General features: G+C 40.0%; 1 long non-coding RNA gene across 2 annotated transcripts in view; it reads right to left on the bottom strand.

Annotated features, from left to right (window-relative positions):
- The window catches only part of LOC132252232 (uncharacterized), a 109,090-nt gene that overhangs the window by 28,767 nt on the left and 59,501 nt on the right, over nucleotides 1-20,822 (bottom strand). The window contains exon 1 of one of the 2 annotated variants that reach the window (XR_009464130.1): nucleotides 15,203-15,286. The exons of the other annotated variant lie outside the window; for it this stretch is intronic. This is a non-coding gene — a long non-coding RNA (uncharacterized LOC132252232). Of the gene's footprint in view, nucleotides 1-15,202; nucleotides 15,287-20,822 lie in introns of those variants that run through there. 2 annotated transcript variants of the gene reach the window in all.

Below are 20,822 nucleotides of genomic sequence, written 5' to 3'. Positions count from 1 at the left end.
CCCCTTTACGGTCATTTTGCATTATTTTTTTCTCCTTTATTAAGACTGAAAACAAATTGTAATTTTCTCCGTTGACAGCAAGGATTCTGTATCACTTTTCTTTTTAGGCCAGGTCTCTAATGAAAGTGTAAACCGAGAACATATGCTTGTTTTCAAATAGAATATTATTTCTAACAGACACATTTCGCAAACTAATCAAATGTAAATCATATTACAGTGCCCAGAATAAATTTGCTAAATAAATGCATTAGTAAGAATGAAATCATGCATAGGATAAAGAATAATTTCTCATTGCAAGACCCATAACAGAGGCAGCACTGGTTTTACTTCTAGATGACATATAGGTGCTTAGTAGGGGTGTGCAAAGCAGGCCCTATTCAATTCAGATTCGGCCCAAGTCAAGGACGGTGATTTGATTCGGATCACTGTCCCCAATTCGATTCAGCTAAATCTGAATCTGAAGATTCAATCTGGATTGTGGGGGGGTGGGGGGGCAGAATTAAAAAAAAAAATTTTTTTTTAAATCAACAATTTGGACATAGACACAGCTTTAAAAGATTTTTCTATATACCTTGAGGTAGCAAGCGTGGCTGGTGATCGCTGCGATGCTGGGGTGCATTGAGCATCCCTCAGGAGTGGTGGGGGGGCAGCCCTCCACATGCTCAGCAGCAAACCCCTCCCCCTCCCCCAACCCAGAAACACCAGTCACCGAGCTGGAAGGGCGCCGGGGGGAGGCCTCTGCACACTCCCCAGTAGAGCCAGAAGTGCTTGTGGTCCACTTCTGGGCCTGCTGCCAAGCGTGCTGGGGAGCCCCCCACACTTCTGTGGGACACTCCATGCACCCTAGCATCGCAGCATTCATGAGCCACCTGCTACTTAGAGGTATGTAGAAAAAACATTTAAAGCTGTCTCTATGTCTGAATCTTCGAATCTTTGCGAATCTCTGTGAACTGATTTGGAGGGTTCTGATTTGATTCGGAGATATTAAAGGGTCCTTCAATTCGATTCAGATTTGGAAATTCAGCCACTGAATCAGGCCAAATCAAATTAGGGACCAAAGCTTTGCACTCCCCTAGTGCTTAAGAAAGGAAGTGTAGCCAGGGAATACAAAATAATGCACAATTGCAGAGATGAAGGGGTGCTAAGTTTTCACATTAGAATTAAGGCTCTCAAATGAGTGCATATGCATTTACAATGGGGGAAAAAATGATTAAAGGAGCATTAAGTATGTATCCAAATACATTTCTGTGAGGATGATTCTAATGAAAAATGACTTCATATGAGTGGTAACCAGTGGAGAAAATGAAGAATATTGTATCTTTTCTAAGGGTCCATCAAGACGCATGTAATGTTAACATTGCAGGGGATTAACTAACCAGGGACAGGACAAGGGGAAAATAAAAGAAAGGTAAATTCCAAGGGAAAAAACAGACTTGTATTTTGTAAAACTCATGTTTTTGGTTATAAATAAAATTTCATTTTTGTAGATTGTTAAGGAAAATCTTCCTGCTAAAAATAATATCACAGCATGCAGTCTGGTCAGTTCAATATGTCCTGAAAGACTAAGTAAAGCATCCATTTAACTATTACATTTTCTCTACTTATCTTAATAAGGCGTCCTATTCAAAGTTTGACTTTGAGCTGGTCAGTATTTAGATATTAAACTAGTTTGTTCAGAAGGGGAGAAGAAATCCCTATTTGCTTTGTTGATATTTAATAATACCATCTTTATATCCTTATTTTACAAGCTGCCATGTGCCCTTGACTCCTAATAAGACAGAATCAGATCCATAATGATAACCTTTTCTTATGGTAGCACAGGTCTTAAGAAATGTAGCCCTAATTCAGGATTTGTGTCTTTTCTTTCTCTCTCCAGGGTAGTAAACATTCCCTGAGTTTGCTCTAGAATTGGCTGTTTATGGGGGAAAGAAAATAAAACTTTGGGAGGGACAGTACTGGCAAATTTTAAACTATACATTGCTTCCCATCATATCTCTTTCCTGTCATGTCATAGCAAGCAAATCTTCAGGAATTTGGGCTCTTTTGTTATTTACTGAGAAGAAGATGGTGCTTTGACTGTGTCGAAAACATTGCAGGCGTTTCTAAACCTTTGAAAACCGTAGACAAGATCAGAACAAAAAGATACACTGTGAAGATCTAAAGAACCCATCTCCAGAAAGTTATCTGTCTCCGCTGTGACAGGAGGCATTTGCTTTCCTATAATAACCTATTCCCAAGGACAAAAAAGATCATACCCAAAAACTAGATATAATTGTTAAAGCTGATACTGTGAAGAGAAAGAAGTGTGATTCCATTTCCACTAGCAAGACACAGTATTGTTCAAACCAAGAGGGAATGAAAGTGCTGCACTGAGTTCTCAGGGAGGGGGGTCACCTGGCAGTGCATCCAAGTTAGCATTTTATTGCCGATCTCAACTACTGCTCAGTGGGCACGTCCACACATTCGTTAATGCACCTTAGATACTGCGCATTTACTTTAGTACTTCCTTAATAAAGTACTAACTAAATACACTGTACCTAACGTTACTGCGCAGTAGCACCAGCGCACGGTTATTCAGTGATGCTTACTGCGCATTAGCCTATAACATCATGCAGTAGCTATTAGCACAGTTTCTGCCATGACGCACTACTACGCAGTGCAATTAGCCTAATGCACGGTAAGCATCTCGTGTAGACGTGCCCTGCGAGTAGCTATTTGTGAACCTACCCAAATAAACAAACAAGCAAACACACAAATTTATCACTGTCTTTCTCTGTTAGGCTCATACATAAATGAAGTTAACAGCCTTCCCCAACTGCAAATCCACGTGGAACAGATGCCGTCTCAGTTTGCGTCTTGTACAATAGCGCTGCCCCTAATCAAGGAAAAAACAATCATAACAGCAGCAGTACTAAATCACAGTCTTTGGCTGCCCTCTCTCTATACCTGTCAGGTCAAGACCAAGCTGATTGACTCCAACGTATTTTTTATTGCTGAAGAACTCAATCAAGCAATTTAGTTGGTAAGGTCATGGTCATCCCAGAATATTGTTGTGTGAGCAGGGATTTCCAGCTTTCAAGGAGTATTTCCTCAAGTACCTGTATGAAAGACACTTCTCACTAAAATGTTATATCTAGTTTTGCACTCAGACTGGGGTTACAAGAGTGAGAAAAACAAGTAAATACTTGAGTAAAAGACCAACACTTCAATCCACTCTAAATCAGGTCCCTTTGTGCTGGAAATTTTGAAGATATAAATAAGTTTGTACTTAGAGCAACTCTGAACCCTAAACTTAGGTCATGTATTCATCTTGTGTGTGTAGGAAACTAACTTGTGGGGACAGCCAGGTAGTATGACTTCTAAGCAGGCTAAATTAAAGTACAAATCATTGAAGACATAAAATTTCACCAGCTCTCAGCAGCTGAAAAGAGAGAGAGAGCAGGAGTCAGCATCTCACTACAGTAATGCAAGCAAAAGATACAAAACCAAGCCAGAAATCTAAGTCCAAACCTTCCAGAGCGGCCTGGTCTGAACTTTTAGTTCTTCCTTTTGGCAAAAAGGGGTAGATGTAAAGTTTGGCCCCTTGCTTCTTCCATCTCAACGATGGTTGAATATGGGGAGCTGGTTCATCCTCACTTTCAGCAGTATTGTATATATGGATGCCATCATAGCTCTCCGATGCAAGCAACAACATCAGAAAATGTGGGCACCCTTGATTTATCTAGGCAAAAATCCAGATGGCAAGCATCTAATATTTAAGGCAGCAAATATTAAGCCCTGAGTGATGGCTTACCAGAGGATAAAGAAGGATCAGAAAACAACACTACTTCTTCTCGGCAACAGCCACACAGAGCAGCCGAGGTGAGAGAAACTCTCAAAGTTTTAAATTAAGTTTCGAAAGAGAGAGTTGCCATACAACAAAAAGGCGACGACAAAGAGATGGCCCAGGCACTGCAGAGGCGTGCTGCTTGCAATGAAGTAAGCATGATTGATCATGTTGTCATTCCAGAGTAGACTGCTCAGCAATAACTGTTTTTATGAGTGAAATATCATTGACTGATTACGCTGCGGAGAAAAAACATTGCTTAAAAACCAGGGTGGGGGGGGCCGGGAGTAAAATGGGTGGATATCATAGTCAAAGCAAGCTGTCATTTGGGGATAAATAAAAACCACTACTTTTAAGACTAAGGTGGCACGGAATTGTCTCATTTCAATTAAAAAAAAAAATCATTTTCCTTCCCCCCCGCACCTCCCAATAACATTAGCAAAACGTGGCAAAACGATTGCCAGTCAATAGCATGCATCATCTTCACTGGACTGGGTTAACAAATGTTCTAATAATTCATGTTCATCCAAAAGTTTACGGTGCTGTCTGAAAGAAAGGGACCAGATTTAAAGGCAGCCCTGTTTCTATGCCCATCCATCCTTGATCCCTCTGCCGAGACTTCCACTAAAAGAGCCAATTCAAGGATGCTCCATCCACCAAGAACAAAACTGAGCTCACCAGTTCAGCTTCACACTGAACAGCTCGCAGATGCTAGCATGCTAGCTCCTCTTGGTCACTGCTGACAGGGGGCTAGAATTTAACCTGTGGCCTCCAGCTGAGACACCCAGGGTTGTAAGCAGCATGCCCAAAATCCAGGCCCTCCTCCAGCTGTTTCTTTCTCATTCTCAATGGCTTTCGTTTGTATATTATGCCCCACTATAAAAACGGATGTTAAATCAAAGGAAAACTCCATAAATAACAGTCCCAGATTCTCCACAGATTCATGGCCAACTAGAGTCACCTGGAACTGGAAGTGGTCTACACCAGGGGTTCTCAATTCTCGGACCACGGCAGGTCGGCTGCTGGTCTGCAGCTGGACTAGAAGTGGCCATGGACCGGCAACCTGCAGCCCTCCAGAGCCAGGTGGAGAGGCTGTGGCTCTTCCACAGAGCCCACGGCAGTCCAGGGTTTGGCCCATCCCCTGCCCAGGGGGTGGAGGTATCCTTACCCGTCTTCCAGCCAGAAATTCCAGCCATGGTCAGTTGCGACTGCTGGTCCATGGTTTGCTGGGTCATGACATAAAAACTTTGTGAACTCCTGGTCTACACCGTTCTCAGTACAAGTAAATGTAGTCCCTTAACAGGAAGCACTGAACAGGCTAATTAGCTGACCGATGCCCTGGAAGCCAAACTAATTAAAGGTCAGCTGATCTGGAATCTATTTTCCCAACCTGGCCTCACATTTCAGAGACTATTTGGGGACTGGATCACTGCCTCAACATTCAGGAATGTCCAGGAAGATTCAGGATTTAAATGGAAGAAGCAGTAGTCAACATAGAGAACACAGATTTGGTACAGAAAAATTTACAAAGCAGCTGAGAAATCTGGCCCCATGGACAAGTTCCCTTTGATTCTTTCCTCACATCTATATGTGTTTACCACAGTACTACTGTCATTATAAATGTATCATTCATTTCCTTAAGCTTAAAAGCTGCCGGTATGATTCCCTTCAAATCCAGTCCATCCACGCAGAAGGCCAATGCTTCCTATTTAATGTCACCTTGGCCTTTAGATAGTCAAATACCAGTGTCAAATGGGGATGAAAGGCTTTTCACTCAGGCACTAGTAAAAATGACCAGGTGCAGTGCAAAGATAAACTGAGGCCTAAAACTTGCATATGCTTAAAATAAGGTAAGCCTCTAATTGTTCGGTCCTGTCCTCTCTTGTCCCTTATAAACAAATCTCTAACTTTCAAATAGTTAATCTATGTTTTTTACTATAAAACCGTTTTACTTGCAATTCCAATGAAGGATGATTAGATTACAACATCACCGTGTCCTTATAATGGCCGTTCAATTAACATTTTATTTCTGCCCATGAAATATATGAGAAGAATAAAACTTCAGTTAAAGGGTGACTACGCAATAACCTTTCTTCTGCTCCAGGACATTCCAGAAACCTTGAGGAAAAATGGAGAATACTGTTTGCGACTGCAGATACCGCTAGGTGTTCTGAATAATTGAATGACGTACTGCCCACCTATTGCTAAAGCAGGCCTACAGGAACAAAAGGTTCTTGCAATGAAAGATTCTTCCAGACCAACGTATGCAGTTCACAAACCGCCGCGTTAAACAGTTAAATGCAAGTTAGGATGTGTGAAGTAATAGCTTGGGATGGCACGGTACAGTCTCTCTACAAAACCCACAAGGAAGATGAGTGAAATATTAGAATTGAAACGCCTCAACCATCTTCGCCTTATTGCCAATGTCACCTTTGATTGAAACCTGTTTTCCCAGAGTGTGCCATTTCTTTTTCAGCTGTCATACCAAGGTCAGTATTAACATTTTATGAAGGAATTTTCTCGTAGCCATAAATGCTATGTAACCTGCCTCTTCAGAATGGAAGTTATTGTCTTATTGGCATTGATGTGCCATGACCTCTTCACTCTTAGAAAACGAGCAAAGATCGAGAAGATGCTGTCAAAAAGTTATTACCTTGATGCCCTCCTACATTCATGGCTGATAGCATCTCATGGGTAGGAGGAGTGTATATATGCCTTTGGCATTAACACCCTGATCTCTGCAGAAGTCTCCCTCTATTTGTCACATCATGTTGCATCATACTTACTGCCATTCTCGGCCATCTTCCAAGTCTCTGCTAAAAACTGATGTGACAGAATTACAAATTGTGAGTCCAAAAAACTGGCTTTACACATTACACCACAATAAAAACACATCAGGATCCAGCTATTTAAACCACTGGCTACAATAATTTTAATTAAGATGCACCGGTGTAGACATGTGTTATCATGCTATTCTATTCTCTTTCCACCTGGAGGCAAAAATGGGGAACAAACCCAGGCCACTTGATTAAGTAGTATAATTACCCAATTACTACAGTAATATCCAAAAGTATCCTAACAAGTTTGGGCTCTATTAAGCTAGAGGCTGCATGACACAGAGTAGAAGTATTTGCCCAGATGAATGGACAATCTAAATAAGAAGTGGGCAAAATGACAGATTCAGCCTGTGGTGGACTCCATTTCCCAGCAGCCCTTGCTTATGTCACTGCAGTTGATTTCCATGGAGACTCCAAGAGGGGTAGGGCTGTAGTTTCCATGGAGATCAGCCCCACCAGTGCTTGTAAGGCATGCAGCTGGATAGGGAGCTACTATGGGGCTGGGCCCAGGGTTTTTTGCAGATGATAGCATCTGGGAGCCAGGATAGAGCCACTATCTACACCCCAGGTGGGGGCTGAAGACAGCAGATTGCAGCTCTGCCATGGCTCAGAAGTACTTTTTTTCAGAAGTAATTCCTGCTGCAAAGTAATCCAGTTGGCTATTTTTTTAATACTTAATTGCCACATCATCATCCAGATGAACCATTTACAAGGAAATGGATATATCCTAATTTTCCACATGCAGAAGCCCCACTAATTCTCCAAAAATGGTACCCTTTTACCTGTCCCTTAGCAACTGTTATTTTTGCATACATGTCCAAATTAATTACTCAAGTCTTCTTTTTTATTACTCTAAGAGGCAGATTATGCATACACATACATACACACTCATATTTATTTACATACACCCCTATATACCTACATATATACCTATATACATATATATGTTTCATACCTGACTCATCATCAACTCGTCAGTGAAGTCAGAGTGTTTTTGAGGGCACTCAGCATGTGTCAGGAACAGTTTACTACCTTCTTTCTTTAAGCCTCACAGCAAAAAATGAATGCAAAGAGTCCAGCATAAAATACACAAATATTAGAAAGCAAGCCCTATTTCCAGGGTAGTTTCTAGCCCTTCCACATCACCGCTCTGATGATGGAAGGGTTCTAAAAAAAGTAACCGGATCCCCTCAGCTAGATTTCTCCAGGGAATCTAGCACAGCATTAATATGGCATTCCCTCCAGCATGAACCATTGCAGGGATGGACAGGATGTGATGTGTGGTCCTCTCGGTATTCTAGGATGAGCAGCCTATGGGTTGTGTAGGAGAGACAGAATAGGATTACAGACTTCTGAGTAGAGCCATGAACAAGGGTCAGCTCCAACTGGGAATGAGAGATCTGGAGCTAAGATTGTAGCTTCATTTTGTTCACGTTGTCAGAATATTTTGGCAACTACAAGGCAATCACCTCCCTCTTTACCTTCAGGATCCCTGTATGGACTCTGCTCACACCAAGCTCTGAGAGCAACAGTGTAGATTGCTTCTAATGTATTTTTGCAGATGGCCACATTTCCTCTTCCACAGTTAGTATGGGGCTAGCATGGCTCAGTAAGCAGTAGATATATTGTTTCTGGATGACTCCCTTAACTGGTGGATGCCAGCCTTTGCAGACATAAATAAAGCTTTCATTTGAAATGATTTTTACTCTTATAAAACATAAGAGGAAGCCTAATTGGGTCCCTAGCAGTGTGAGACAGCAACTAGGGAGTTATACGGACTATAAATTTTGTACATTGAGTAAGACATATAAAATGTATACATCTCCCTATTAGGCCTCTGGCAGCTTCTCCAATATATGACGGGATGGGCAATAATGTTGGTAAATAGTATTTTACCTAAGCAACCTACTGGCTGTTTGCTCAGAAAGGCTTAAACTAGGCTATTGTTATAAGCAGGGTGTTTGGGTTTGTAGTTGAATCAAATTTAAGGGGTTCAGGATACAATTTAGTGGCTTCAAAAGTTCCCAAGTAGGCCTTGAGGTCAGTCCAAAATGATGGAAATCTCATAAGATTTAGAATATATTTTGACCACAATATCAGGACTAGTTGGATCTTCTCTGTAACAAGGGGTTATTGCATTCAGACCTGAACTGTTACCTCCCACTTAAGATGCCATATGTTGTTTCATGTTTGACCTCTCTGAAAAATCCTTTAGCAAGCGGTCATCAGGCTTTATTGCCAAATTAATAATAAAGTTGCATGACCTTGAGTCCTGCATGTTGGAAGGACTCTCATTCATAGCATGTTCCTTATGAACTATTACTGACCCTGGGGAGGAGTAAACAAAATGGGAATCAATGATGTCAAGAAGACAAAGGTGAAAAAGAATATGGTTCATTAACTAGAGAGGCTCTGTTGCTAACGTATAAGCTATGGCTGCACATAAAATATTGCACTTCACATTAAGCATTCAGATTAAAGGAATAAACCTGGGCATCTACAACTGCCACAAGTGAGTCCATAAAAACAAAGATGACACTGTTCAAATCCTTTAACCTCACCCAACTGGCTGCTTGTTCTAATCCATGCCCATTCCCTGCAGAAACACCTACTGCTCTTGACCCATACAAACATACAGTATGCCTTGAGGAACTTTACAAGACAGAGGAGGGTGGGACAAAGGAAGTAGTCTCATGCCCTTTATACCAAAGGTAAATGGTGAACAGAGGTGAAAACTCCTTGTTCTGCAAAGATATTTAGTTACCCAACAACTATTCATTATAGTTCATTGAAAGCACTGAATACCATTTGGAGATCTAAGCCAAAGACATTAAAACCCAGCTGCAGAAAGGGACTTGGACATCACCAAATGGAGCGTTCCATGTCTGACTTGTGGAGATCTCTCCCTCACAGTGGATTCCAGAACCCCGAAACAGATGTCTAGGCTTCCCATGAGCAGAAAAGGGGTGAGGTGAGGTCAAGCAGAAGGTAGACCAGACTAGCACCTTTGGGCATCTCTACATGTGCTATGCAATGGAGTGGGGCACTTTAATTAGAGTGGCTCTGAGAGCCGCTGTAATGAAAGCGCCCGCAGCATCATGTATCTTCAGCATCCCATGCTTTAAAGTGGCAGCATGGATGCTTTAAAGCTCATTCAACAAGCTTTAGTTAAAGCGCCCCACCGCCATTTTGAAGCACAGCGATGCTAAATGCACGATCCAGAAGCTGCTGGTGTATGTTCATTAGACCACTCCAGCAGACTTAATTAATTGAATCTCCTCCAATGCGTGCTAATTAGCACGCATCAGAGCAGAGGTCTGTCACACATATAAGTGTCCTTGAAGACTAACAATGTTCCACCTTCCCCTGACTTCTGCATATATAGTGATATGGAGAGAGTTCATCACCTCAAAAAGGAACAGACAAAACTTCAAAGCACTGATGAGGACATGGTCTACGCTAGTGAGTGAGAGGAAATTCTTATCCCACATCTTAGACCTGACCTCCCTGCACCGTAAGCACCTTCCTTAAGGCAGCTCCCTCTACTCTGGATTCACAGTCCATAAGCCATTCCAGAGGGACGGTCTCAACACACCCCATCTCAAAAATAGCTGGAGGAAAAGGCAAGTTTGGTGATCCCTTCTACACCACAGTATACTGATGAGCCAGAACATGGCAGGCCAAGGTTCGATCTCTTCTGCTACCTGAGAAGATTCAAACCCACATCCTGGGCGAGTGCGTGAACCATTAGGCAGATTCTGGGATGGGGCGACTCTCCCTTCTGCTGACAAGCTGCATTGGGCATAAGTGAATTAGATTCAGTGGGCTGGAAAAAGGGAGAAAGTATGATTGATTGGACTGGATTGAACTGGAAAGAGGAGTCATGAATTCCAGTCCCTGCACCCCAAAGTACTTCCATATTTCAGTCAATGATTACACCAGCATATCTGTGGCAGCATCAAGCTCATCAGAGATTAACTATACACTTAAGTTTCTCCCACACTGATCTCCATGGTGCCATAGCTACACTGCATTGTGAAATGCAGTAGAAGCATTGTTAGGCGATTAAAAACTAGCTTGGGTTTAAAAACTAGCATAGGGCATTCCTGTCTCAAAGGAAATTAGTAAAGTTTTGAGCAACTTAAAAAAAATTGTATAAAAGTTACATTTCATTGTTTAGTTCAGTAGGAGCTATAAACTGCCAGTGTTGCAAGAGTATCTGAGAAAGCATTGGCAAATAGTAAGTTTAAACCAACAGGAATGTGTTAAAGATCTAGCAGTCTTAGGCTTCATTCTACTCCTTGTTAGGCTCCAAGGCTTCAAATGAGTTAAATCTGGATTTATAACAGTCACAGTGTAATTAAGAGCAGCATATATGCTTCTGAACTCCAGCCATGGCTTGGTGTCTTACCCATAAGGGGCACTAATAACATATTCTGTTTCTTAAAAGCACATACAAATTTAGCAGATGAAGCTCAGTGCTTTGTAGAAAGGCTACAGCTCATATAATCCTATTAAAACTCAACCTTCAGGTACATTCTGTCAAAAGCCATCATTTTTAAGTACAATTTATCAAGTATGTGAATGTGTTGCAGCTTCATTTTCTCCAAGAACCTGATTAGCTGGTATTCCCGGCCAGTTTGTGCATGCCATTATATAATAGTTCAAATAACACTAGAGCTCTTTCCAAGGACACTCAGTTTTCCAGTCTTATAAAGAAATTCTTATTATCTACATATCATGGGAAGTGTCTTCCTATTAGGCCTCCTTAGTAACTTAGGAAACACTAGGCTTTTTGTTAAAATAGGTTGATAAAAACATTAATTGCTGCACTTCAACTTGAGGATCCCAACCTGTAGCCCGTATCACTGGTAGAAACAACTTGTCAGTGTATCTGTCAAATATACTTCACAGTTAGACAAACAGAAAGCTAACCATGGCTTGCTTAATCAAAAAATAAATGGTTTTTCCTTTGTGTTGGTAAGAGCTATTAAAATAGGCTACAGGAAAGGAATGAAAAATGCCAAGGGCAATGATTACTGTTGTAATTTATGTTTGGAACTAAGGTATTGCGCAAAGAAAGGGAAGCGGAAAGGGATCTCGGAGTCATAGTGGACTCCAAGATGAACATGAGTCGTCAGCGTGATGAAATCATCAGCACAGCTAACTGCACTTTATCATGCATTAGCAGATGCATGACAAATAGATCCAAGGAGGTGATACTTCCCCTCTATGCAGACTGGTTTAAAAATGGCAGAGCCCGATCTAAGATTTCTCCACCAGTACCAAAGGGGAGATGTGTATTCTACTACCAATCTGCTAGCATAATTAGTGGTTCACTACCAATCTCAACTACACCACTTATAAAATACCAAGCATCTTAGAGCGATTCCACCTCTGGTTTTTTGAATGTCTGTACCTAGCCTTAACATCACTTGCAGATGAACATAGAAAGCCAAATCCTGCATCCTTTCTTATCTTAATGGTAAAACTTCCATTGAAAACAAAATGTGGCTAATTTCACACAAGGGGTTGGAGAATTTGGTCCCAAGTGCTTTGCCTGAACAAGTATAAACAAAGATTGCAAGGATTCTCCCGACCCCCCCACCCCCACGCGCATCCCAAGGTTATAAATATATTACATGTCTAAAAAGTAATGGTGGCTGTTAAAGGGAAAAAATGAGCAAAACTGTTAGTTTTCAGAAGGTTCAAAAATAAACTCCTTTGAAATCTGGCAGATTTAAATATACGTATGTACATAGTTTTGAAAGCTACACTGATACCAGGAAAAAGAGCATTAATAAGAAATAGATTTGATATTTTAAGAGTGGAAATGTTTTGCCAAGATTTAGTTTGCTCTTTCATAGAAATGCTATTCATTTTCTTTACCTCTATTTAAAATCATTCTGCCGGAGCATTCTCATGCTTCAGATCTACTTAAAATGCTCAGCAAATCTATTTCCCACCAATGTTTCTGCCAATCCCTGCTGGATACTATTTCCAAAAGTCCTCTATCCACTCCTCCTCCTCAAGTAGTACACTACAAGTTTTGTTTCCTCCTGGTTTATAAGCTTTCATAAGCCTTGAGTTTAAAATAAAGCCAAAGAAACTCAGTTCTATAGATCAATGTGTTTTTCTGACAACCTAAATCCTATCTCTGTGATGTTCTCATTGTTTTTCTTTCCCCCCCTTGGATTCTGAAGCTCTGGAAAAGAGCTTAAACCAATAGTCCATCTACCTCAGTTTATCAACCCTGTACCCTACTCCTGCCCATCATTATCTCTAGGTCTTAGTTATTTCCTCCTGTCTTCTGAAGCACCAGAAACTGCAGGATGACTTGCAATTAGTACTTGCAATCAGATATCTGATGGCAGAGTAGGATTTTTTTTTTTTTTTTTTTTTGCAGATAAAACTAGCTTCCTGATTACAAATAGAAGTTAAACTGTATATATTCCACTTTCCTGCTGACCTCCATAACCACTTATGAGGAGAAAAGCTCTATCCATTTTCTCCTTCTCCTACACTGAATGCCTACACTCAGGTCTTGGGCAACACGGCAGCCACACTGCCATGCTCAGGCTCTTCCAACACAAAGAGCCTGACTGTGGCACCTGGACGTGTGCTTAAAGTTGGGTGTGCATAGTGAGTGTGCACGACGTTTCCTCGGGGTGGTGCCAGACTCGGCAGAAAGCCAGTACAGAAACAGCTTTCACATTCATTTTTAGCATTTATCACACATTGTGCAAAAGGCTTACTATAGCTTTCAAGTTACTGTATGCTTTAAGAGAGCAATGGTAAAACCAAATTCTTAATAAATACGTTATGATCTTATAAATAATCTTGGCATCAGACTTCTTCAATTTGAGTGGCTCCCTACGCTTTGGGCATAATTAGTTACAAAAAACAGAAAAAAAGATGGCTCCACTACTAAATGAATCAAGAGGTCACTAACTACATAGAGATGTTATATGTTACCAGAATTGCAAATAAGATTTACAGGGAATAACAGATGGATACTTGCAGGAGAGCTGAAAGTTGGCTTAAACTGAAGCTCTCCCTAACTTCCAAGTGCTTGACATTGCAAACTTACTTGTGCTCTTTTAATAAATCTTTTTGGTGTGCAATTATATTCAAACTGGCCCTAGCTATCTCTGCTTTCATCTCCTTTTGTTTCTCCTAATTGGGTTAGTTATGGCTGTATGTCAAAATCAGCTGAAACAGTGTATGTATATTCCACTACGTTTCATTTGAACTTGTGAAATGAAACCTATGTAAAGGTACACCAATGTGGCATGCGCTCATTTAGGGGCTCCCCAACAAACTGACAACACTGTCTCGTGTTTCTCACTGTACATACACATTATTCCACATACTGACTCGGAACTGAAGGCTGAGATTTCAAAACTGCTTGTGCAACTTGGATGTTTAATTCGCATTCATTTCAAATGTGTTTAGCCTCTGTTTAGCTTTCCAAGTCTCACGCTAAACTCTTCAGCTCTGTTACACAAAGGCACCTTCGTACTGTCACTTGCTACTTCCAATGAAGTTGTCAGAGGAAAAAAGGTTGTCTTATTATTGCCCTATTAAAAAAAAATCAGTGGAGTTACTCTCATAAGCAAGTTAAGCAAGCTTTGGCCAAGGAGTTGCTTGTTCAGTCCAAATTAAGTGACACTGTTGAAATTTATATTGAAATTGATACAATTTTTTTTTTTATGAAGGGTATAAAGAAAAACAGTATAAAATTTAAAACTCCAGGGAATTCTCTTAAGTGTTGAGAGATATTGATTTGAGATGACAATAGAGATAGTAGATCACAGACATACCCAACAACTGAGCCAAATACTCTTTCTGATCTATTTTACTAGAGGAGCCTGGAAGGCATGTGAAAAGAATTTCAAGTATATGTATCATTAAAAGTATTATGCTAGCAGATGGCTCCTGTTCAAAAGTTGGCTGCAACTCTCAAAACTGCAAACATACAAGAAGTCAGGCCATTACATCCTTGTTATAGCCCAGTTTAAATTAGCATTTATTGCACGCATTTGCTCTAATGTCCATATTAACGGTGCAAAAAAAAAAAAAAAAAAAAAAAATGTTGCTTTATCCACTGTACTCGTGGCCTATTTGTGTCAAAGTCTACAACTTCTTGAGCTGAGCTATGAAAGTCATGTCAAATTTATTCCCTGCATAATTATCACTCTTTAGAAAATACTTATTAGAATTGTCTTAGAAAGATGCAATACAGATAAAATGGCTGTAATTCATGGACCAGACAAAATATTCAAAACAATTAGAAATTAAAGCAACACTTCCTTGCTCTCTTATTTTTGTATAAATGGAAAACTATGGAGCTCTGCTCCACACAAGAGTGGACAGCAGTGGTAACATTGAATTAAATGCATCAAAAAAAGGAATGTGTTGTGAAAAATTGGATGGTTCCTGGTGAGATCCCAGTGGACATGTGTGTATTTATAAAAACATGACATATTATGCTGACACACCTGATGGCATATTTCTCAAAACTAAATTATTCTCTCACCTCAGAATGCTTCTTTTCCAGCCACAATGTAAGTCATAAGCACAACCAGGTGGAGAAGATCACATTCGTGAAGTTTGGGTTGTTTCTTTTCTAAAAACAACAGCAATATTTCATTTTTATATACTGTTTTCTGCTCTGACTCTTCAATAAAGACAGTGTCCAGTTTCTTGGAACTGGAACCCCAGAGGCTGATCCTCATGTTCAAAGACATGAATAAAACTGGTCCTGGTCCTAGAGGAAACATCTTTCTCCCCTCAACTTCCTCCCCAAGGATACATCTATCTGGCTGAAACAATGAAACTGAGAAGTAGGGGTAGGCTTTATATAACAGCATGAAGTCATCCTTTTCTTCCATCCTTTTTCTTACCCTTCATTTCATCCTGGCTAGAAGTAAAAGAAGTCACCAGATTCTGTAGGGTTTTTATTGAATGATATTCATTGAAGGAAACAGGCATTTCTGAATGGCTTTAGTCTAGATAAGAAGCCTGATCCTACTGTTTGAAGTTAAAGGGAATCTTGCTATTGACTTCAATGGGAACCGAATTGGGCCACGAAGCTATCAGAAGTATAGCAAAAATAACATAATTACATGTATTCAACTGAGCACAATTTCACAAGTATCCAATTACTGCTTAAAACAATGTTCAACATGCATGGCAGTGTGCCATTGAATGCATCTGCCATTAGAAGCATAACAGTGGTTTGGTTTCTTATTTCCTTTCTATATTGTTGTTTTCAGCTATGCCAGATGAAAACTGGCATAACAATTATTTGGAGTGCACTGCTATATTACCTTGTCAGTTTTAAACATCAATCCACAAGACAACCAGCCATCAAAATTTACTAACGATCTCACAGGGAAAATAAAAAAAATAAAAAAAAATCAATGTAAAAAGCAAAGTTTAGGGGGAAAAAAACACCAAAACTAAAGAACACGAACATCAGAATTAATCGCTGGCCTATACATGGGCAAAATATAAAGTACTCTGAGACCTATCCAACTCCTTTCCTTTCCAAATATTGTCCTTCCCTGATTTCATTCTCCCGAAATAGCACTTCTGCCACTGAAATATAAAATTATGCTTAAATGCACCCCAGGATAAAAAAAGTTAATCAGCAGCATAAGAAATGATTAGCATATGATGAGATATATTCAGAATATTCTGTAACCACATAGTGCTTTGCAATGGGTAATTTTAAAAACTCACTATTAGTCACTTGCTAGTGATTGCAATATTGCAATTCTAAGTGTAGGCAAATTCTTCAATACAGGAACAAGTCCAAACACTTGCACTAATGTAGGTCACTTGCTGATGCTGCCTATTACACATGTATCCTGGGACCCAGGATATCAAAACTATACACTAAAAGCAAACTTGTACATTTTCATTTAAAAATACATATTTCAATGTGATATATTTCATTCTTTTGCAAAAATGCTCTGAAGTCTACAGATAAAAGTGTTATGTATGAGTTAGGTATTATTATTATTATAAATAAATCACAAAACTTTTACTTCAGAATTTCCTTCAATTTTTTTCCCTATTTCTCACGTGTATTTTGACAGAAGCTGGGAATTTAAAATGTTTGTGACACTTTTAAATAAATCAAAAGAAAATATGTTTTCAGTTATACAGCAGGGAAGCAGGTGTTTATCTTTTGGTCTCTTCTGCTTAGGTCATTGGTACCTCAGCTGGAAACGGATTCAAATAGCAATGTTTTTCAGACTGAAAAAACTAAAACAGAAAGGTGAATTGTATCACCTGGGGAGACTATTCTGGTCTCTACCCTTTCGATTTTGGGAAGCATAGCCAGAAATAAAATGTTGTGAAATGGACCAAAGAAAATTGAAGATGGTAAGAAGAAAATAAAAGAAGTCGTATGGACTTCTTTGACCTATAGGACTATGGAACAATCTCGAAAGAAGAAGTTGCAGATGCAGCAATACTTACTTCATTTAAAACAAGACTGGACAAAACACTCATGAATTATGGAGATGCTATTAGGGATGCCACACAGTTAAGGGCTGCCCTGAGAGCTGCTGCTTTTACGGGAAGTTAAATCTTCTTTCTGAAGAAAAATCATGTGCTTTTACACCAAACCTATATCACTTTATCTTAGGGCTTGTCTTAAACTAAACAGCCTAAAACACAAAAGTCTTTTGTGACCAGCATTGTGCCTTTGGACACAACGGCTGACGGGGTCAACTGAGGTTATGGAAGGAAAGATTATGTGTAATCAGGTGTCCTGAATGGACCTGGAACCGCAGGAGGACCTACTCAAAGGGACTAATCTAAAGTGGCCAACATAGTTACACCTGAATCACCTGCATACACAAACTGGAAGATCAAAAACAAACATGATCAAATGGGGCTAACTAATGACATGAATACATGCGAGTGTGAAGTGCAGACTACGGAGCACCTGCTTGTTTGCCGACTCCTTGATGAGACCGGTCCGAAGAAAGACCTTGCTGTAGCAACAGAAAGAGCCATTGCTTGTGAGTGATTCTGGAAAAAACATCTCATTTATGCCAAGGACACATGAAGATGAAATAGTAGTAGTAGTGTTGGTCTTCATAGGGTAGTTATTGCACAGTAAGCTAGAGTATTTACAATGTACTAGCTTGTTTGCACCAATTCAAATGTGCATCTCAAGTCAAAGTTACATCACATATACTACAAAGTATGTCTGCATGGGGATCTAGCACAGACTGTCTACCGCACTGCAAATTAACGTGTAAGTTTACTGTTCTCATTTACTGTCGCCTTCCCATTAAAAGACAAAAGCAAGAGAAAAACGCAGAATTTCCCTTCTGCTGGAAATCACAAAATTGCCAACGTTAATTTTGTTCCGGATCAAATTGGAACAATGCTGAAATCTCCTACAGAAAGAATTGGTTTTTTTAAACCAAGTTTTTGGTCGATCCAAAACAATTTGTTTCAATAAAATGATGCTTTCTAACAAGTAGAAAATTCTTAACCAGCTCTATTAGTGAAAGATTTTGGGGGGAACCTTAGGATTCAGTCCATTCAGCCTTTGGCAGATGGGAAATAAAAGTCATTCCTGCTAGGCAAGTTAGACTTGGTTTTTTTTTCCCAAAAAATCTCTTCAGCTGCCATATGGCTTACTTCTAATAGTCAGACACAGGCTAGGTTTTTGCTTCTTAAGAATAATTATCACAATTAGTAGCTTTACTTGTTCTAGCAATTTTCATTTATACTAGAGAATGGAAATTGCTAAATAAAATTTCAAAACCAGAACTGGTTTACGATGCTGACAGTGATGAACTGAAGTACGCACCTATTGTATTCCAAAACTCTCAAAAGCACACCCATGTTGTTGAGTTGGACAACAAATGATTTTTTTCCCTGCAAAACACTGATAATTATGTCAAGAAAACATCCTGTACACACACAGGTTCATTAAAAAAATTCTGGGTGCAAACCTGAATATTTTTTCAAAATTTAAAATTTTGTAATAAACACGGTTTTCAACAAAACCCCATTTTTCCCGGATAAAACAAAATAGCCGAGCCCCCCTCCCTACTTTCCCCCCTGCCACCTTCAAAGTGATTCAATTTATGTGCAACCTCAAATTTTTAGGAAGCAATAGGACAGTCCTGCAGGGAAAAGAAAGTCATGTCTGTCAATAAGACGCGTTAATTTGGTGTGAGGTCAGAGTCAGGGCTGTATCCGAGTGAAACTGAGAAGCTTCCTGTATGTATCCTGACCTGATTTATGAAAGCTAGCACAGGCTGTATTTGGAGTTTTGAAGTTTGGGTGTTAAAGGGATGCGAATTGAGTTTGGCTTGGATTCTGTTGGCCTTACCTGTTACTATTCTTGATGCTTAATGATTCTCTTCCTTAATTCATTTAGGAAACCTTAATAAACATATGTTAGCAACATTCTTTGTGTGGGAATATACAAAAGAGAGAGAGAGTGAGTGTCTATTTGATGAGACAAAATGATCGATCTCCTTCCCACCTTGTTTGTTTGATTTTTTATTAAACAAAGACTTGATTAATAAAGTGAATAAGAACTGATGTCCAAAGCAAAGAGACCAATAACAAAGTGAGCTTGTCTTTCTCCCACTCTAGTAAAAAAATGCAAGGTCCTCAGTTGGTAGAAAAAGATCTAGATCTGTTGATTTTAAGCAGCTTACATCAGCTAAGCTTCTATCTCCAAATATTTAATTGTCAAATTCCATTTTTAATATTGTTTGGGCCTCATTTAAGAGAATACCTCTGAATCGGTATGCCTTGCTAGCCCATCTCTTGGTCATCTCTCTCATTTGCTTCCTGGTGGTTTTCGTCTTCCTCCACCATCTAGCACCCAAGATGCTTGAAGCCAGGGGTCATAGGCAATGCATGGGGGGACACAGAAGGGCATGTGCCCCCCCCCATGAGATTGGCGGCCACTGAAGCTGCCGGCAGCTTCTGCAGGTGATTGCCGCCCATACCCACCCCCCCACCCTTGCTGCTGATGTGGCCGACGGCAGCTGCAGAGAGTCCTCACTTGCTGCCGTGGTGCCCCCTAGTCGCTGGAAGCACCAGTCATTCATGCCAGGGGTTATGCCAATGTATATAAATTGAGGTCCTAGCTTAATGCAGCTTTCAGAGTATCATCACTGCTTTGCTGCTGCTTACAGGGAACTACAAGACACTGACTCGCGGCATTTTCTAAATGACAAAGGAGCCTTTGTTTGCAGGCCTGCTGGTGTGAATTCAATGAAGCTGTCCTGCACAAAGAAAGGAGACTATTCAAAAGGTGATCGCCAAGTAGGAGCTAGGAAGAAGATTTGATTAATCAGTCAGAGAACAAGTAATCAGGAATGCCAAACACCTTGTTTTACAAGCATATCAACTCCAGGCATACAGGCAAGGGACCTTTTAGAGATGCTGGCTTTTCTTATTAAACCGATATGAATTCAAAAATATTCCCCAGTAAAAGTTCATCTATTAAATGGCACTTGCATGTAAATATTGTGAAATGCTAATGCTAATTCATTTAAAAGAAACTAGGACATCAGCAGCTACTAGTTCCACATAACTTTGTTCTGTCAAGACATGAAACACCTATGCTAATAGAAAAGATGATGTATGTTATATACTAATGTTACTAAGTCCTATTCACAGGAAATGCCATCTCGCTAGGCAAAACACATCCATCACAGCATTGTTGACTACCTTGCACATATAAATGAAACACAACAAGAATCACATTAGAAAAACATTATTAAAGTCGCAAACTCCAGTATGATAAATACTATGCAAATACCTTAACCGGCAGACTTTCCTCTCTTTTCCTGAAATCCTTTGCCTCATTCACCATATATTTTGTCACTGGGTGACAACGATTTGTTGACAGCAGAAAAACAGCAGAAAAATCAGGAACCTGTGGCTCCATGTTCCAGAAGGAAGCATGACATAATGGGCACTAATTTGTCTTCCAGTATAACTCTTATGCTCCAAATGTGTGCCTAATTTACTAATTTAGCCCTGAAAAGGGAGATGTTTATCACTGCATTCAGAAAAGCAAAGAGGAATTACTATAGTTCTCCAATGCTGGGTATATTCCCTGCCAGGAATCGGTTTTCAACAAGATTCTAGAGATCAAG

This window comes from Alligator mississippiensis, chromosome 8 (genome assembly GCF_030867095.1).
Source record: "Alligator mississippiensis isolate rAllMis1 chromosome 8, rAllMis1, whole genome shotgun sequence".
Lineage (NCBI taxonomy): Eukaryota > Metazoa > Chordata > Crocodylia > Alligatoridae > Alligator > Alligator mississippiensis.
This window is presented reverse-complemented; position numbering and strand designations above follow the sequence as displayed.